Below are 20,152 nucleotides of genomic sequence, written 5' to 3'. Positions count from 1 at the left end.
GCGCGCTGAGCCGCCGGGTCCCTAGCAACGCTAGGACGCCGGGCGCGTCGAGCCGCTGGGACCTTAGCAACGGGGACGCCACAGCCGGACCGCGTTCCCCGTTGCAGGGATTTATTAATTAAAGTGTTCACAGTGTGTTCACACATGTTCCTCTGGTCGTGCAGCAAGGCAGCTGCACGACATTTATTGTAATTAGGCTCTTATTGGAGGGTTCCCTGTTAAATGCCTCCTCAGTGCCTCACACAGACGCCGGTGATAGCTTCCTGCATGCTGCTCATGTTTGGTGAACATCTGTTCCTGGTCTGCTGTGTCCGGTCCCTCCAGTTCTCTGAATTCCTGAATCTTGGAGTTTGTCACCTGGTCCCAAGGAGTTCTCCTGGTCCTCATTTCCTGTGACAGTCGATTGAGGTTCTCACTTGGTCTCGTGAGTGGTGGCTCTGCCGCGTGTTGCAGCCTAGGCCGCTTTAGTATTGTTTTCTTGCTTTGGAGCATTTGCGGAGGTTTCCGCTTCCATAGTCCTCTCCGGTACTCGGCGGTGCTGTGTAGGCGAGTGGACAAGTGGATTATTTTGGTTGTCCTTTTCCCTAGCGGTAAGCTGCGCATACTTTAGTTTCAGGTTAGCCAGTAGCCCCTGGCCTTGTTGTTTAGTTAGAGGGCCCCTTGTTATTACCCTGCCTCGGTTCATTCTTTGTCTCTCATTAAGACCTGAGGGGGCATCGGAGTTGGGCAGACGTAATCCGCCCTTCAAACGTGGCTGCCATGGGCCCAAGAAACCATAGTCTCGCAAGAGTGAACTGACAGCACGGGTAAGACAACGGAGGTAGGGCGCCAGGGGCTATTCCCATTCCGTTTCCCCTTTCCAGCATTACGTCCTGGTACTCAGGTCTCACAGTATCAGATCTCCCCTGACCTGAGTGTCTGGATCATAACAATGTCTGTATCTGTGGCTTTAAGAATTCCTCCTGGGATCTTGGCCCTGGATACCTCTCTTGAGGCTGAAACTCCAAAAAACCCTCCTGGGGTTAATAGATCAGACACACTTCTTTGAGTTGAATGCCCGGGTGCCGCTTCTGGAATCTGAACGTCAGATACCCTTTCTGGGGACACAACATCAGATGCCCCACCTGGGGCTGTAGAAATAGAAACTTCTTTAGTTATGGGTAACATAACCAGTCTCTTTTGATTTCTGAACTTGTAATCGGGCCTATTTTTCACAGGACCCCAATCATGGACTTTTTGGACACTCCTGTCTGGAATAGAGGAACCTGGAACTGTAGATAATACACAGGGAAGGTTTGCAGGTGAAAACTCTGCGATGTTGGGAGGGACCTGTCACCAACTTTTGACTTGCGGAGAGAACAGTCTCTAATGAGGTGACTAGAACTCTCACAGTAGAAACAGAGGTGAAGCTGCTTGCGATACTGGCGTCCAGCTTCTGTGAGTTTGGAGCGAGGGTAGTTCTGGAATTTTCCCTCTCTCTGCACAGGAGGAGAAACTTTAGTTTTAAGGAAGTCTGACACAGTGGTTGAATTAGTATCAGTAGACTGAGCAGGACTTTTTATTGTGTTTAAAGCACCTCCTGGGATTTCAGGTATTATTGGAATAATTCTTGATAGAAGACTTTGAAGTTGTTCCAATAGATGACAGAGTATCCTAATAGGTTCAGGCTTCACAGCAGGAGACAGAGGAGTCCTAGTACCTTTGAAAGAGGAAGTCGCCCTCTCTGGAGAATTAGCTTTAAAGGGAGTGCCATAGGACTGACTTGAATGAGATCCAACCATAGGAATGGATTGTGCAGGGGAAGCTGCAATAACTGGAGCAGGAGTGACTTGAACAGGAACCGGAGGAGAAACAGAACTTGGAAGTGATTGCTGTAAAGTATCCAAGCTGGTAGACATTCCCTGTAGAAACAGGATCACTTGCAGCCTCTTGACCATCGAGTCACGATGCAAAACCTTGGAGGGCCCCTGGACCCACACTCTGACCGCCGTCAGAGTCCATGGGCCTTGAACAAACTGTCAGGTCTTTAGTTTTGTCTGTCCCCGGAGTGGGCACTAGTGGGACAGTGTAGGTGTGATAGAGGAAATGAGGAGGCTGAAGAAAAGTCCTGCGCATGTGTGCTTGATATTTATTATCACACAGGGATAACACAGCAACTGAACACACTGGTAAACTGATGATTGAAAACAAATGATGATAGACTTGGAAGTCAGCAAAAACAGGAATGATGTTTAAATGGTAAACTGGTACAACTGATGACAGGAATAATGAGTAATAACTTAATCCAATGAAATGATTATTCAAAAGTCACTGATAACAAATGAGAAATGATGATGAACTTGAAGACTGATATAAACGGTAATGATAATATTGAAGTCAAATGAAGCAAACGAAACTCCGGTATATAATGAAGAGCAATAAAAAGCACACAGTCACTGTAGAAGCACACGTTCATAAAGCCAAGCAAGGCCTAAGCAGGAGACGACTCTAACACAGAAAGTTGTAATATTAAGTGCTAAATGCAATGCACAATGCTGAATGCTGGTAATTAGATGCACAGGCTGAGTAATGCAGAAACACCTGGAGAAAGTCTCTTACTGCAAGTTGTTTAGTGGCTGACTGTGGCTGGAGTTCGTAGCAAACTGAAAGACTGAAGACTGGAGACTGGAAACTGGAGATTGGAGACTGGAAACTGCTGGCACCTGTAGTTCCACAGGAATACTGGAACCAGGAAATCCCTTGGTGATGCCAGAAATAGGAGATTGCTGGAAACAAGAGAATGAAGACTTAAGACTGGAGATTGGAAACTGCTGGGACCTGTAGTTCCACAGGACTGATACACAGGGGAATCTTTGAAGAGAGAAGATTGAAGCCAGAAGACGCTTGTTCACAGAATGTGACGCGTTGTTCAAGGCAATGATACTGAGCAGGAACTCCGAGTATATACTCCCTGGTCAGCAGGGATTGGAGAATCAAGTCATGTGAGCGCCCAATGCTCAGGAGTGGATAGCACCAAGTCAGCTGACTGCATGTGTCATGGCGGTGCCCATATTCTGGAGATGGTGGAATACATCAGGGTACATGCCGCATGGCAAACGGGGTACACACTGGAGAGAGTCTCTGCGCATTGCAGGCAATCATAGAATACACGGCCAGGCTGAGGATGTGACCTCAGGAGGCCGTTACTTCAGAGCACTGGTGAGTGACATGATGCAAAATGCAGATTCCTGACACCCATTTTGTGAATGCTAATATCTTATTAGCCTTCTTTGCTGCAATCCTACTTTGGGTGCTGCTGCTTAGTTTGCTATCTATGAGAACACCTAAGTCCTATTCTAGTACAGAATCCCCTAATTTTACCCCATTTAGTAGGTAGGTGTTATTTTTGTTCTTGTTACCACAGTGCATTACCTTACACTTGTCTGTGTTGAAGCGCATTCTCCATTTTGCTGCCCATGCTTCTAGTTTAACTAAGTCGTTCTGAAGAGACTCAGCATCCCCCGCCACATTTATAACTTTACACAATTTGGTATCGTCTGCAAAAACTGACACCACGCTCTCTAGACCTACTGTTACGTCGTTAATGAAACTGTTGAACAATAGCGGTCCAAGTACAGACCCTTGTGGCACACCACTTAGCACTTCAGTCCAATTTGAAAATGATCCATTAACCACAATGCGCTGCTCCCTATTATCTAACCAATTTTTGACCCAAGTGCATATTGTGCTCCCTATCCCTATTTCTTGCAGCTTATAGATAAGCCTCATGTGTGGTACTGTGTCGAAAGTTTGGGCAAAGTCTAAAAAGATTACATCCACCTCCTTACCCTGATCAGGTTTGCACTTACTATTTCATAAAAGCCAAGTAAGTTGGTTTGACATGATCTGTCCTTCACAAATCCATGTTGGTTTCTTTTAATGACCTTATTGGCTTCAACGAATTTCTGAATACTGTCCCTTAGAATACCTTCCAATACTTTCCCCACTATAGATGTAAGACTAACTTGTCTATAATTAACCGGTTAAGCTTTACTTCCCTTTTTGAATATTGGTACTACTTCCGCTATACACCAGTCTTTGGGAACCATACCTGATATAACTGAATCTTTGAAGATCAAAAATAGCGGTCTTGCTAGTTTAGAGTGAAGCTCTATAAGAACCCTTGGGTTAATTTCATCGGGACCAGGTGACTTATTAATCTTTACATTTTTTAATCGGTCACAGACTACCTCCACACTTAAAAAGCACTTAGCAGTGGGACATTATCTTTGTTGAAGTTGTGTGTTAGTATCTGTATTTGGTACTCTCTTGTAAATACCGTTGAAAAAAACTCATTTAGTTTGTCCGCTATGTCATTATAATATTTGATTAAGACTCCCAACTTGTCTTTTAAAGTGCCTATACTCTCCTTCTTTAATGTCTTGCTGTTGATGTATTCAAATTTTTTGGGGGGATTTGCTTAGCTTTCCTTTGCTATTAGTTTTTCAGTTTCTACTTCAGCTGCTCTTATTTCTTTTCTGCGTATTTTGTTACAATCCTTATAGTGCTGGAATGACTCCGCATTCCCGTCAGATTTGTATTTTTTGAATGCTCGCCTTCCCGTCAGATTTGTATTTTTTGAATGCTCGCCTTTTATTGCCCATTAGTTCCTTTATCTTTTTGTTAAGCCACATTAGTTTGGGATTTTTTTTTTTAAACACATTTTATTGGATGGATCGTTAATGAATTACATTTAACAACATAGCATAGCACCCGGACAATTTGGGTGTTTAAATAACAAATGTAGTTACAGTAGATTACAACGATAACAGAATGGATCCTTTTTTTTTTCCCTTTAATCAATTTTCCCTTATCAAGGGGTTAAAGTTAAGGCATATATAGTGTGGGAGACTCTCGGCAACGGAGTAGCTTTTCGTCATAGAGAGTCAGCAGAAGAAGTCAGAAAAGAAGGGTACTCATAGAGTGAGTAGAAAGGTACAGATAAGCGTAGAAGGCTGAGTGCCTCCAGTCGGAGAAGAGAGAGGGGGAATAGATAGGGAATGGGGGGGGGGTGGCCTTCAGGGGCGGGTGGTGGGTCAGATTGTGGCTTACCGTGTCAGGATATAAATGGGGAGGAGGCCCGTTGCAGGTTTAGCCACGGGGACCATACTTTGTCGAATTGTTTTGAGGTGTTACGTATGACCGCGGTCATATATTCCATTTTGTGGACATACCATATCCGAGATATTATCACTGGCATTGGTGAGGGGGTCGGGTTCCTCCTGTCCTTGGCTATTTGGCATGTCATTGCCGAGACTACGTGTCGGAACAGCTTGTTTTGGTGTCTATTGAGGGTTGGGAGGGTCATGGGGAGCAAAAAGTATTGGGGGTCAGGGAGAATTGGGGTGTCAAATAAGCGTGAGAGTAAAGTAATGATTTCACTCCAAATTTTGGAGAGTTTGGGGCATGTCCTCCAGATATGTAAGAACGAACCGGTATCTGAACAGCCTCTCCAACATCTATCTGAAGTGTCTGGGAACATAGTGTGTAAACGAGAGGGGACATAGTACCATCTATATAGTAACTTATAGATATTTTCTTTGATTCTCACACATATAGAGCTAGAGGTCGCGTTGTCCCATATATCTACCCAATCTTCATTATCTATGGTAATTCCCAGTTCCCTCTCCCATGCCGCTTCGTGGGGGGCCCGGAATGTAGTGGGGTGGTCGTCCAGTAGTGTGTATATGTCTGAGATGAGGCCTCTGGTGTTGGTGCGTTTCCAACTAATATATTCAAAGGTAGTTAGATTTCTGTGAAGTAGGGTATCGGAGTTGGTGGAGTGGAAGTGTCTAATTTGCAGGTAGCGAAAGAAGTCTGAAGAGGGGATTACTGTTCCTTCACGGATATCTACGAATTGTGGGAAGGTGGCATTGGATGTGATATCGTTGATGTATAGAATACCAGCCGAACGCCAAGATGTGTGTGTGGTTCTACTCATTCCTGGAGGGAAGGCTGGGTTGTGAAACAACGGTATTAAGGGGGATGGGTGTGGTGCCAAACTGAACCGTCTATTTGTCAGGTCCCATATCGCTAGTGAGCGGCTTACTATAGGGTGTGATAGGGCCGTACGCGGGCGTTGGTTCCGGTGGAGCCACAGTAAAGAGGATAGTGTAGCTAGGCCCATTTCTTCTGCCTCTATCCCCACCCAGACCTTCCATGTCCCACCCTCATTGCACCATTGTGCACATTGCGCAAGTTGCGCGGCGTAATAGTACTTTCTAAAGTCCGGGATACCCAGGCCTCCGTTTCTGGAGGGACGTTGAAGCAGTTTAAGTCTGACACGGGGACGTTTGTGATTCCATATAAAGAGGGAGGATTGACGTTGTAGGGATTTGAAAACAAAGGTAGGGACATAAATCGGGAGGGTCTGGAATAAGTACAAGAGTCGGGGGAGCATGCTCATCTTGACGGAGTTAATTCTGCCTATCCATGATATAAAGTAGCTAGACCATTCTGCCAGATTCTCCTTTATTGTCTGTAGTAAGCGGGGGTAGTTTGCTTGGAAAAGTTGGTGGTGATGGTGGGTCAAGTACACACCGAGATATTTGATTTTCTTCGTGTACCAGTTACAGGGGAGAATATTTTGGAGGTCTTGCTTGAGAGTTGCCGGGATATAAAAATTGAGGGCCTCTGTTTTGTTAACGTTTATCTTGTATCCGGAGAGCTGGGAGTATGAGCTGATCTCAGATAAGAGAGCGGGGAGAGATTGGGCTGGGTCTGTGAGGGAGATTAGGATGTCGTCGGCGTATAACGCTATCTTATGTTCGGATAGGCCCGTGGGTATTCCATGAATGCTACTGTTATTGCGGATCTTTGCTGCTAGGGGCTCCATAACTAGTGCAAAGATTAAAGGGGAGAGGGGGCACCCCTGCCTGGTACCATTGGCTATCTTGAAGCTGGAGGAGGAGACACCGTTAACCATAACCCGGGCCGATGGGGAGCGGTAGAGTGCTTTGATCCCTTCTAGAAATTTTCCGGAGAATCCCATTTTGCCGAGGACTTCGAAGGCGAAAGACCATGATATACGGTCGAAGGCTTTCTCTGCGGCGAGAGCCAATATAAGAGAGGGAGATTTCCGTTTCTGAATTGAATGTATTAGATCTATCACCCTTCTGGTGTTGTCTGACGCCTGGCGTCCAGGGATAAAGCTGACCTGGTCTGGGTGGACCAGGCCGGGCATCAAGGGACCCAGACGGTTGGCTAGTATTTTTGCGTATATCTTCAGGTCAATATTCAGCAGTGAAATTGGTCTGTAGTTCAAGCAACTAGTCGGGTCCTTTTCAGGTTTTGGGATTACCACTATGTCGGCTTGGGTTGTCTCTGGCAGAAAGGAGGCGCCCTCGAGGATACCATTAAATAGAGAGGTTAAGTGTGGGGCCAATTCCTTCGCATAGAGTTTATAATATTGGGCTGTGAAGCCGTCCGGACCCGGGGCGGCCGATGAGCGCATAGATCGTATAGCTGCTATTGTCTCCTCCTCCGAGATTCGACTATTGAGAGCCTCTACCTGGTCACCAGAGAGAGTCGGGAGGGGGTATCAGACAGATATGGGCGCGTCCCCCCAGATTCGTCGGGAGATGACGGGGACAGGTCAGGAAGGTTATAGAGGGAGCTGTAAAAAAGACGGAAATCTTCGGCCATCACTTCAGGGTCGTATGTGTAGGTTCCCCTTTGTGATGAATACAGTTTGTCTATTGCACCCAACGCTTGTTTACGACGTAATTTGTTGGCCAATAGGGTATCTATTTTGTCCATTTTGTCATAGAAACGTTGCTGCAGTTTTCGAAGGATTAGTGCCGCGCGGTTGGAAAGAAGGGTATTGAGTTGTCCCCGGAGGGAATCTATCTGGGTGAGTAGGGGCGTGTTGGGGGATGCTTTATGTTTGGCTAGCAAGATGGCTATTTCTGATTCGAGGGAGGATATCTCCTGTGCGGCTTTTTTCTTAATTGCCGACGATTTTGCTAGTAAGATGCCGCAAATCGTGGCTTTGTGGGCTTCCCAAAGTATGTTAAATGGAATGTCGGGGGACACATTTTCGGTGAAATAGTGTGTGATCGCCAGTCTAGTTTCCTCTAGTGCTGAGGGGTGTTGTAGGAGCGAGTCGTCAAGGCGCCATTTGTATGTCCTACGTGGTGAGCGATATATGTCTATAAGGAGGTAGACCCCAGCGTGGTCCGTCCAGGTTAGTGGAGTGATGCCTGTATCAGAGATCAGTGGTATAAGAGCCGAGGAGATGTGGATCATGTCGATCCTGGAGTAGTGTTGGTGTGGAGCTGAGAAGTGTGTATAGTCTTTGGTATGGGGGTGTTGGGAGCGCCAAGTGTCACAGAGGCCGTGATGTTTCATGATGGCGGTGAGTGTGCGGGAGGCCCGGGGGAGGGCTGTCACAGAGACGTGAGGTGGGGGGCCAGATCTATCGAGCAGTGGGTCGGTTATGGTGTTAAAGTCGCCACCCATGATTATACTGCCCTGTGCTTCTCGTGAGAGGCGTTTAGAGAGAGAGTCGAAAAACAAAGACTGGTCTTGGTTGGGGGCGTAGACAGAGACCAGAGTAAGGGCCGTAGAGCGGAGGGTACCCATTACCATGATGAACCTTCCGTCTGGGTCTGTCACCGTCCTAGAATGGATAAACGGGATGTTACGATGGATCATAATGGCCACGCCTCGTTTTTTGCAATCTGCTGAGGCAAAGTAGGACTGGGAGAACCATTTGCCCTTAAATTGAGAATGGTGACCGGTGAGGTGTGTTTCCTGAAGGAATGCTATATCGACTTTCTCACGTCTGCAAGCACTCAGGAACACGGTGCGCTTTCTTGGGGAGTTCAGGCCATTTACATTGACCGAGAAAATGTTAAGGGGCATTGTCATTTACGAGGGGGGATATGGTAAGTTGCCAAGTATGGTCCATTAACGTACAGTTCGTATCGGGTGAAGGCCACCCCTCTGAGTCCAATAAGAAGAGGATAGTTAGGCAGAGGCCACAAGAGAAAGAAGGAAGGAAAGAACATGGAGAAAGAGAAGAAATACCCCGAAAGGGGAAACATCCCTGAGGTTGTGGGTCCCACTCTGGGGCCGCTAAGAAAAAACACTGCTTAAGTAACATTGTAAACAACAGTAAGGGATTGTGGGGGGGTAACCAGGCTACCATGCGAGTGAGCGCGAGTCACCCGGGCCATAAGGGTAGAAAGTAGTTATGGACATTTTCCGTCTGTGTCTAGCATAGTACAATTTGGGACACTGAGATCCGTGTCCAGATTCTAAAAGAAAAAAGAAAAATTCCAGCATATAAACCTAGGATAAGGGGGGGGGGGGGGGGGAGGGGGGAGGGGAGGGGAGAGGGAGGAGGCGGGGGGATTGGCGTGGTGGGGAAAAAAATAATAAAAGGGAGGGGGGGTGGGGGGGGGAATGCCACAGGGGTGTAAGCAATTGTAACTTAATTATAACAATAATAACTGAAGACAATTACGACTTTGGTGTATGGGCTGGAGTCGGTTCTTTCGTTGTCTTTAGGTATGGAGGCCTTACACCAAAAGTTCGTGTACTTTTCCATATCAGGAGGTTTCTCCAGATCAGGGGGGTTCTTTATTCACGTTGCGTTGTCGAGTCACCCGTGTCCAGTCAGGAAGAGGGGATTGAGGATGTGGCGGCTTGGATGCTGAGGCCGCCATGTCAGATACAGAGGATGCTGGGAGAAGATCTAGTTTTGCCAGTAGTTCTTGTCCTTGGGTCAATGTCTTGATTGAGTGAACCGAGTTGTTGATCGAAACGTGCAATTGGAAGGGGAATCCCCATCTATATCTGATCTGGTGCTGGCGCAGGACCCGGGTGACCGGCTGGAGGTCTCGCCGCTTTTGAATTGTGGATGGTGCCAAGTCCTGAAAGATCTGTATCTGCATGCCTTTGAACAGTATCTCCGGTGAGTCTCGAACGGAGGACAGGATCTTCTCCTTTGTGCGGAAGTAGTGGAAGCGGACAATAATATCCCTGGGTGGTTGGGCGGAGGACGGTTTTGCACGAAGTGCTCTATGTGCCCTGTCACAGTGACACTCTTCGTCCGTGAGGTCTGTTATTAGATGTTTGAAGAATTCTTTCAAGAATGGTGACAGTGATGGGCCGAGGACCGATTCTGGGACGCCGCGTATGCGTAGGTTATTTCTACGCGAGCGATTTTCTTGGTCCTCTTGTCGCTCTTTGAGGGTCTCCAATTCCTCGCATATTCTAGTGAGCTCACTGTCAAGGCGGTGTTGAGAGCGGCAGATGTCGTCCGTCTTTGTTTCTAGTTCGTCCGTTCAGTTGCCGAGAGCTGTGAGGTCCGATTTAAATTCAGCCATAGCATTCGCGAGTTCCTGTTTGAACGCGGACTGCACTCCTTCTAGTAGGCTCAACATAACCGCCTGTATCTGAGGGTCGATGCCCGTTTCCGACGAACACGGAGAGGGGGGGGGAGCTTGTGGCCATGGTGGGGTTCTGCGGGCCCTTAGATTTTGAGCCAAAGAAGTTGGACGGGGCTTGCGGTGTTTTTTTGTTTTTGGACATAGCGGCATATATCAGAAAAAAAGGGGTGAATAAAGGTGGAGGTGGGAGAAAAAAAAGAGGGAAGAAAAAATTTTGATGTTAGGACAAAGGTCAAGGTCCGTCTAGGGAGCGGGAAGTCCAGACGGGTCAAGTGTTTCGACCGCGGAGTTGAGGATAATAAGCCAGAGCGTTATATATGAGGTCTGACCATTAAGCTATGGCATGTGTGGTATTGTATTATTTTGCGTTAAATCATCCTGAGAGCCATTTTGAGAGCGAGTCGGAGATATGTGGGTCCAAGTGTCATAACGCTGAGGCCATGATTCTTCTAGGCGCCAACTCCGCAGTTGGTGTAGCTCATAGCTTGATCCCTCGTTCAATGGCCCGGGTGCACATGGTTGGTATTAGAGCACTTTCATGGTCTCCACCAATGTGGGCAAAAGTGCGAACAAATTCTGTCTTCCTGCCGGGTGAGGTATAAGTGATGTAGTGCAGCTTGTGCTGTTCCTGGATGGACGCCAACTAGCAGGATGGTGGTTCTGGTGTGTTGTCGCAGGGTTCTGTGGCACTGGGGTGCATATAGGGGAAGGTCGTTGCTTTCTTCACTCCTTTTGTCTCCTGCGGGGCTGTGAGAGATTTAAGGGTCCTCTATACGAAATTGTGTCAGGGGACTTTCGTGAATCCTCCCTGGGATGGATATACTTCTTTGGTGAGGTGGCCACCAGGGGGAGTGCTCGGTATGGGTAATGTCTCTGGGTCCGTGGCCAAATCTCCTTCAGGGCCTCCTGGATGTATATGAGAGTGGAAATTGAGATCCTGGTTTCATAGGTGGGACCAGGCCGCCGCTTGCCGGAAGGTTTTGAGGCCTCCTCCCGGCACCCCGGGGTCAGTTCCAGTCACCTATGTGATGCCCTTTATCAGAGGATAGAATAGAAGGGAGGACTGGGTAAGTTTAGGAGTGTGGGTGTTTGCCTCCGAGCAGGTGATGGTAGGCCCAGGAGGGGCAAGGAATTCCCAGAGAGCAGGGGGGCACCGGAGACCACCCGTGCAGGGGGCAGCTCGGGCCGTTGGGACTGCGGCGCTGTGCTGCAGGAGCGTGGGAAGGGCGCTGCTGGCTCGTGTTTATAGGGTTTTAGCCTCCCAGTGATCAGCCGAGGTGCCAGGGGTCAGGGCGGAACAGCGCTTACCTCAGCAGCCGGCCCGTCGCGTGCGTCCGTTTCCGGGAGTGGCGGTTCGGGTCTCCTCCGGCTCCAGGCCCCGGCCCTCGTATGGGGAGAGGCCACAGTCGGCTAACCACGGAGGGTGCCACCCGGTTTTCTCCCGCTGTGCTGTGCGACGTCCACGGCCGTGTACGGGTTCCTGCGAGAGCAAGGGTATCGCGGGGTCTCCGGATGTTCAGAGGCAGCAGGCAGGAGCACTCGCCAGCCGCCCGGATCCGCCGACGGTTTCTTGGCCTCCGCGCCGCTGCCGCCTGGTCCCAGGTGAGTTAGAATCGCAGGCTCTGTTTCAGGTGTCTCCAAGGGGGTGAGCTGTTCGGCGTCCCGTCGTTCCGCCGTCCGGGAAGAGAGATCCAGAGTCCGGGGGGGGAGATCCACTCCAGTCCCCGGCTTCAAGGTGGGGGGTAGGCCGCAACCTGCAGGGACCCTTAAAAGGATCCCCCGGCTCCGCAGCAACAGCCCCTCACTCGCTGGTGTTATTGGGTGATATCTGGAGATGATGGGGGGTTGTGGGAATCCCCAAAAGGGTCAATAATTGGGCCCAAAGTGCAGGATTTTACAGGAGCTCCCAGGAATCACGTCTCCTCAGCTTGGTGCCTAGGCCACGCCCCCCTAGTTTGGGATTTTTATTCCTTTTTTTTGCTGCTCGTGGGAATACATTTGCAAGTATTTTTAACTAGCAGTGATTTTAATACATCCCATTTCTCCATTTTTTTCTTGTAACAAATTTCCCATTCAATGTCCCTTAAAGCTTCCCTCATCATGTCTAAGTTGGCTTTACTAAAGTTTAGAGTCCAAGTTGAGACAGTATAGGACTGCTTATGAAAACTGATATTGAATGTGACCATAATGTAGTTGCTGTTTCCTATGTGCTCCCCTACCATAATATTTGATACCAATTCCCCATTCTTTGTTAATACCAGGTCTAAGATTACATTGTACCTAGTTGGTTCCTCGATTAATTGAACTAAGTAGTTATCATTAAGTGTGTTTAAAAACATATTGCCCCTAGCAGTATCACAGGAATTGTTTATCCAATCTATCTCTGGATAGTTAAAATCTCCCATCACTACAATGTCTCCTCCTCCTGCTGCTCTTTCAATTTGCTTCAGTAACAATTCCTCATCAGACACATTAATACCAGGTGGCCTGTAGCATAACCTCAATATTAACTTTTTTATTCCTTTACCCCCGCATGCAATTTCTACCCATAACGTCTCAACATTATTTACAGTCCCCGCTTGAATATCTTCCCATATATCAGATTTTAAAAATGGCTTTATGTAAAGACACACCCCTCCACCCCATTTATTTAATCTGTCTCTCCTGAACAGCGTATAACCCTCTAGATTGACTGTCCAATCATGAGATTCGTCCCACCAAGTTTCAATAATGCCTATAATATCATACTAAACAAAGAGATGAAAGGATTTTGTCGTGCGCAAGAAGCAGCCCGTCACAGGTTAACTCCTAGAGGTGTCCTTAAACCCCTCACCAACAGTGCAAATATCAAAAAAGAATTGAGATAACCACTTAACTAGCGCTTCAGTATGTTCACGGGTTCACTTATTCTTCCCAATTCATATCCATCATTTTGCATATAAAACAAGGGAGTAGGGAAAAGAATATAGTGTAATACAGTTTTTTAATGATAACACAAAATACAAAACATTAAAATTCCGTGGTCTGCATAAAAGGCATATCTGACAGGTAGGCTTCTCAATCAGCAATAGATACAGTGGAGGTTTTACCAGATTTGATGGAACTGTGGTTTAGGCAGTTCAAATCAGCATATGGGTATGGTGGGGATCCCAGACAACGTCACTCATAATTGTCCCAGCTGCAGTTCAGGTATCAATTCTCCTTCAGTGTACTAGAGTTGAGATGCCTCCTTCACCAACGCGTTTCTTCCCCTACTGGGGTCTTTGTCAAGGTGTCAATATGCCTTACTCCTATTCCTGCTGTTATTTAAACTAACTCCATCCAATGGGATAGCACCGTGCACAGCTGGTCCGCATCTAAACATGATTTTCCTACAAGTCCCAGCAACCTCCAGCCGCACACGGGGCTCCCGTTGCGTCATTTCCGGTTAAAATACATTCAAATTTCCTACAAGTCCCAGCATTCTTTGTCCGTGAATAGGGCTCCCGTTACGTCACTTCCGGCGGGCGGGCAATCACGAAGATATCCAATGCCCGTGTAGTCCTTCCTATTAGAGTCCATACTTCTATTTCCTACAAGTCCCATCATCCTTTACCTGCATCTAGGGCTCCCGATATGTCACTTCCGGCAGACAAATAATCATGTTATTATCGAGTGCCCCTGTAACCTCTCGGGCCCACATACTTGAGCTGTTTTCTTGGGTAATTTACCACGGCTTATAGTCAGATATATAATTGTGAAAGGTAGACATAACACAGAAATTTTTGTGCGTTACGTCATTTCCGGGGCGGGCAGACTTGTTACCATGGACACATGATCTGAAAAATGTTTATAATGTATATTAAAATACATTAAAAGTATACTCAGTTCTCCATAAATAACAACAAAATCCTAAAAACATATAACTACAATTATCATAAGACAGTAAAAAAGACTCTAGTTTAAAAACCATTTGATTTCAAAATCGGCATTTATGCCGCCCGGCTTTAAAGTGCCTAAGTCGTATATAGATTGCATTTCTGCTCTTGCCAACTGGCTTGCTAAATCTTTTTTCTCCAATGGTTTTTCACATGTTTTATTCCGCAGAACCGTTTGATCCCCATTGTACTGCAATTGTGGTGAACCCTGAAATGTTCGGAAAGCGCATGGGTCGTAAGCGCCTTCTTAATATTTCGTAGGTGCTCACTGATCCTAATTTTTAGGGGTCTCGAGGTTCGCCTTATATACCATAGATTACACGTACATTCAATTGCATAAATGACATTAGCAGTGTTACAGGTTACAAAATCTGTTATTTTGCAATTAGTGTCATTGATTACTACCTCTGTTAATTTACTGCTATTACTTGGTGTATTCTTACACCCCATGCATAATCCGCATCGAAAGAAACCCTTCGATTTTATAGTGCTCATCGGTTTTTTAGTAGGTAGTGCACTTTTTACGAGATTAGTTTTCAAATTAGGGGCCCTTCTGAAAATGCACTTTGGTCTTTCTGGTAATAGTGAGCCAATAACAGGGTCTTTCTTTAGGATCCCCCAATGTTTATTGAGGGATTTTTCTAAAGTTCTATGCTGGCTGTTGAATGAAGTAATAAAGGCCCAATCATAGTGTGACCCTTTTTCCCTTTTCTCTTTCTGTTTGGGTTGCAAGAGATCTTTACGATCAATTTTCTCCACTTTCATTTTCGCAATTTCTATCTTTCCCATAGGATACCCCGAAACTTAAATTTTTTTCTTCATCTCCTCCGCTTGAGATTCATAAAGTGCAGAATTTGTGCAGTTGCGTTTCAAACGTGTAAACTGGCTGTCTGGAATGGAATTTAACCAGTTGGAATGGTGACAGCTGGTGGCATTAATGTAGGCTCCCGAATCAGTTGGCTTAGTAAAAGTTTTTGTTTCAATCTTATTATTTTCAATAAAAATGGTTATATCTAAAAAATTGATCGTCTTCTTACTACTTTCGAATGTTAAAAAAATATTGTCTGTGTTACAATTAAGATAGTTAAAAAATTGTTCCAAAGACTCCTCACTTCCCTTCCAAATAAAAAAGATGTCATCTATGTATCTTTTCCAGGACACCAGGTTCGCCCCATAGGGACAATGGTTCCAGATGGTTACATCTTCCCATTGTCCCATGAAAATATTAGCATAACTTGGGGCGAACCTGGTGCCCATGGCGGTCCCAACATCTTGAAGGTAAAAAGAACCATCAAAGGAAAAATAGTTATTTTCCAAAATGAAGGACACCCCTTTCTTAATAAACTCTTGCAGATGTCCATTTAAGCCGCTGTCCTGTAGGGCCTTGGCCACTGCTTCCAGGCCCTTTTGGTGCTCAATGATCGTATAGAGCGAGCGTACGTCTGCCCCTACCATGATATATTCGTCTTCCCATTGGATCCCCTCTAATATGTTCAGAAGGTCTCGGGTATCCTTCAAATGCGAGGGGTATTTATTGACTAAGGGTTGCAGATAATAATCTAGGAATTCCGATAGATTCGAGGTAACCGAACCGATACCCGAAACTATCGGTCTTCCTGGAGGGTTCTCCGGATCCTTATGGATTTTAGGCAGGACGTAGAGAACTGGAATAACTGGTTCTTCAGTCAGCAGAAACTTCTGTTCTTTTTCTGTCAAGGTCCCAGATGAAAAAAATTCTCCCACAATATTTCCAAGCTTAAGTAAAATCTTCTCTGTGGGGTCTGATTTTAACTTATGATAAGTGTGCCCATCATTTAATTGTCGGAGGACTTCCTTATTGTAATTGTCCCTTGTCATCAGGACAATTCCTCCCCCTTTATCTGATGGTTTTATGATGAGATTTTCACACTCTCGTAATCTTTTTAAGGCTTGACGTTCTTTAAACGTAAGGTTGTGTTTAGGCAATTTGTTCTCCATCTCCTTAATATCGTCTGCAACCAGTCTTGAAAACATCTCTAGGAAATTCCCTTTTAGAAAGGTAGGGTTAAAAGTGGACTTGGGTTTAAAAGGAGTTTCCTCCACTTTTTCTGAACTAGTCGTTTCCTTATTCAGAAAGAATTTTCTTAAAGTGAGCTTCCTTATAAATTTTTGCAGATCTATAAAGGTGCTAAATTTATTTAAGGGTATAGATGGTGCGAATTTTAGTCCTTTTTCCAAGAGTGATATCTCCTCTCTCGCTAATAGGTGATCTGTCAAATTAAAAATTTTGATTTTCCCTTTGTTGTCATCCTCATCCATCTGGGTTGATAACAGGTCTAACTGTTCCTTTCTTTTGGACTGTTTCCTAATTTTTTTCTTTTTTAGTTTCTTTTTTGCCAATTGATTTTTCTTTCCCCCTCTACAGCCTCTAAATCTTATCTTCTGGGATATTGCTTCCTCCTCCTGGATAAAAAAGAGGGGGAGGGGGGATCGCTCTCATTTTTCAGTTCTTTATATCTATTGTGTAGCCTCACATTCGGGCTAGAGGGCTCAGAGGTTCTTCTTTGATGTCTATTTCTAGGGGGTACTGATTTCCACCTCATGCCCTGATTCTCCCTGGCCTTATCCTGGTAACTCACTGTTCTCCTTTCTTTTTCTTCATATTGTGTATACTCCTTATATCTTCTTGTAAGAGGTAATAGTGCAGGGTCTGTATAATCTTCTCTGAATCTATCTTTCTTATTTCTTTCCTGTTTTCCTTCTCGATTTTTCCTTTGGGGTAGAATTCCTTTATTTCTATTTTTGGGGGATGGAGGGGTAGGGGGTATTGGTTGTTCTGATGTTCCTTCTTCCTCTATAGACTCCTGATCTGAGTCTTCTTGCTCTATATTATCCCTTTTCTTATCCCTATTGAACTTACGTACTTTACGATCGATGAGTATTTTCTCATTTTTTTTGAGAGAAAGTTCTATACGTTTCTCTAGATCCTTATATTCTTGTAAATCCAGGAAGGGATGAATTAGTGATTTGTAGTTCAAGATTTCCCCCTCTAAACATTCTAGTTCTTGTTTTCTATCATGTATTATTAATTTTATTAGGGAAGTCGAACATGAAGTTAAAGTCCTTTCCCATTCTAACTTGAACTCCTCACTTGCTGATGAAAACGAGGCTGCCTTATTAATTAGAAGCCCTTTTGGTATAATCTGGTGGGAGAGGTACTTTTCCAGGGTCACCATCTCCCACAGATGTTGTTTTCTTTAAGTAGGATCACCTCCAATTTTTTCATGAGGCTTTCCAGGTTTTCATCCACTAGGACTATAGAGTCCCCCTCTTCTCTGAAAACATATTCAAATTTAGATTTTCTATTTTCTCTTATTTTGAACATGATGCAGCACAATCAAATCCTTAAAAGGACCGTACAATATACAAAACAAAGAGATGAAAGGATTTTGTCGTGCGCAAGAAGCAGCCCGTCACAGGTTAACTCCTAGAGGTGTCCTTAAACCCCTCACCAACAGTGCAAATATAAAAAAAGAATTGAGATAACCACTTAACTAGCGCTTCAGTATGTTCACGGGTTCACTTATTCTTCCCAATTCATATCCATCATTTTGCATATAAAACAAGGGAGTAGGGAAAAGAATATAGTGTAATACAGTTTTTTAATGATAACACAAAATACAAAACATTAAAATTCTGTGGTCTGCATAAAAGGCATATCTGACAGGTAGGCTTCTCAATCAGCAATAGATACAGTGGAGGTTTTACCAGATTTGATGGAACTGTGGTTTAGGCAGTTCAAAACAGCACATGGGTATGGTGGGGATCCCAGACAACGTCACTCATAATTGTCCCAGCTGCAGTTCAGCCTACCTGTCAGATATGCCTTTTATGCAGACCACGGAATTTTAATATTTTGTATTTTGTGTTATCATTAAAAAACTGTATTACACTATATTCTTTTCCCTACTCCCTTGTTTTATATGCAAAATGATGGATATGAATTGGGAAGAATAAGTGAACCCGTGAACATACTGAAGCGCTAGTTAAGTGGTTATCTCAATTCTTTTTTTATATAATATCATACTGTTTGCTTGCTGCAAGGTATTCTAGGTCCTCCTTTTTACCTGTAGGCTTCTAGCATTTACATACATACATACATACATACATACTATTAAGATAAGTATTTCCCTTTGTACTAGGGACATCATTCTCTTTATGCAGCAATGATGACCCGTAATCATCGTTAGTTAGTGTTTTGGTAAAACCTTAATACCCATGTTAATACCCCTGCCGGCTGCTCTCCCCCCCCCCCTACTTCTCCCCCTTTTCGTTCACTACCGCCATCCCTACTATTCTCACTGCATGACCCGTAGTTTATATCTAAACCCTCCCCCCAGGCACCTAGTTTAAAATCTCCTCCAACCTTCTACCCATCCTTCCCCCAGCACTGCTGCCCCCTCATTCAGGTGCAATCCATCACGACAAAAAAGATGGCGCCTGACTGAAGGAACGCAAACCCCTCTTTCCTGCACCAATCCCTAAGCCACACATTTACCTCCCTAATCTCCCTCTGCCTCCCTGGGCTAACGCATGGCACGGGTAATATTTCGGAGAATATTACCTTAGATGTCCTTGCCTTAAGTTTCATGCCTAAGTGCCTATAGTCTTTCATAAGGACATCCCAACTTCCACTAACTTTGTCGTTGGTGCCAACATACACCAAGACCGCCAGGTCATTCCCAGCCCATCCCAACAATCTATCTACCCGGTCTGCGATGTGCCACACCCGAGCCACACCCGAGCACCCGGGAGACAACAGACTGTACAGTGATTACGGTCCCGGTAGCAGATAGCCCTATCTGTGTTCCTGATAATGGAATCCCCTGCCACCACAATCTGAATATCTTTTATCCCGACTGCGCAAGAGGGACCGCTCATCTGGTTGCTAGAGTGAACAGTCTCCTCCGGCATCGTCATTTCCTCACTACCATACACCGAATCCTCGTCCAATCGGGGAGCGAATTTGTTGGGGTTTGATAGTTCAGAGATGTCGAGCCTTCCCCTCTTTTTCTTCCTTCTAACTGTGACCCAGTTAGCTGTCTGGTCATCCTCATCTACTGGTGACCCCTCCCACAACTCCTCCACCATTCTATCTAATTCTTGCTCAAGATTGTGAATATTTCTCAGTCGCGTAACGGTTTGCTTTAGATCAGTTACCTGGGCTTCCAGGGCAAACGTTCGCACACACCTCGTGCAGATTTAGTCACACTGGGACGGTTACTCCAGGTGTGCGTACATCTTGCACGACATGCACTGAGTGAGATCCCCAATCACAGCCACACCAATATTGTTTGTAAGGTAAGGACAGTAATTGATAATACAAAATAATCAAGGACAAGGGGAGAAAAAGAAGGATAGAGAGAACAGAAGACAGAAGAAAAAACCCACAGAAAACATTCACTTATACAATAATGAAGTTGGGCTTATACTTACCTATCCTTGTGCGCCCCCTCTTTTATGCATCAGTAGTCCCCGGCATCTTCAGTGGCTGCAGCAGCAATGTCAGCAGTCTCCAGCCCCCTCCGTCCACTCCTCTGATGGCTGCAGCAGCAATCTCCAGCACCCTTGTGCAGCTTCTACTGGCAGCAGCAGGCTCTGCCACAAAGGCAGACTGTGGCGGCAGCAATTCGAGGCTCGGCCGCAGCAGCGTCACAGGGCAGTACCTAGTACACTCACACACAAAAAATGCAGGCCAAATAATGTCTTAATGTTCACAAATATCTAACAACATTACATGTAAATCTGTAAGTAACATCA

This window comes from Pseudophryne corroboree, chromosome 8 (genome assembly GCF_028390025.1).
Source record: "Pseudophryne corroboree isolate aPseCor3 chromosome 8, aPseCor3.hap2, whole genome shotgun sequence".
Lineage (NCBI taxonomy): Eukaryota > Metazoa > Chordata > Amphibia > Anura > Myobatrachidae > Pseudophryne > Pseudophryne corroboree.
This window is presented reverse-complemented; position numbering follows the sequence as displayed.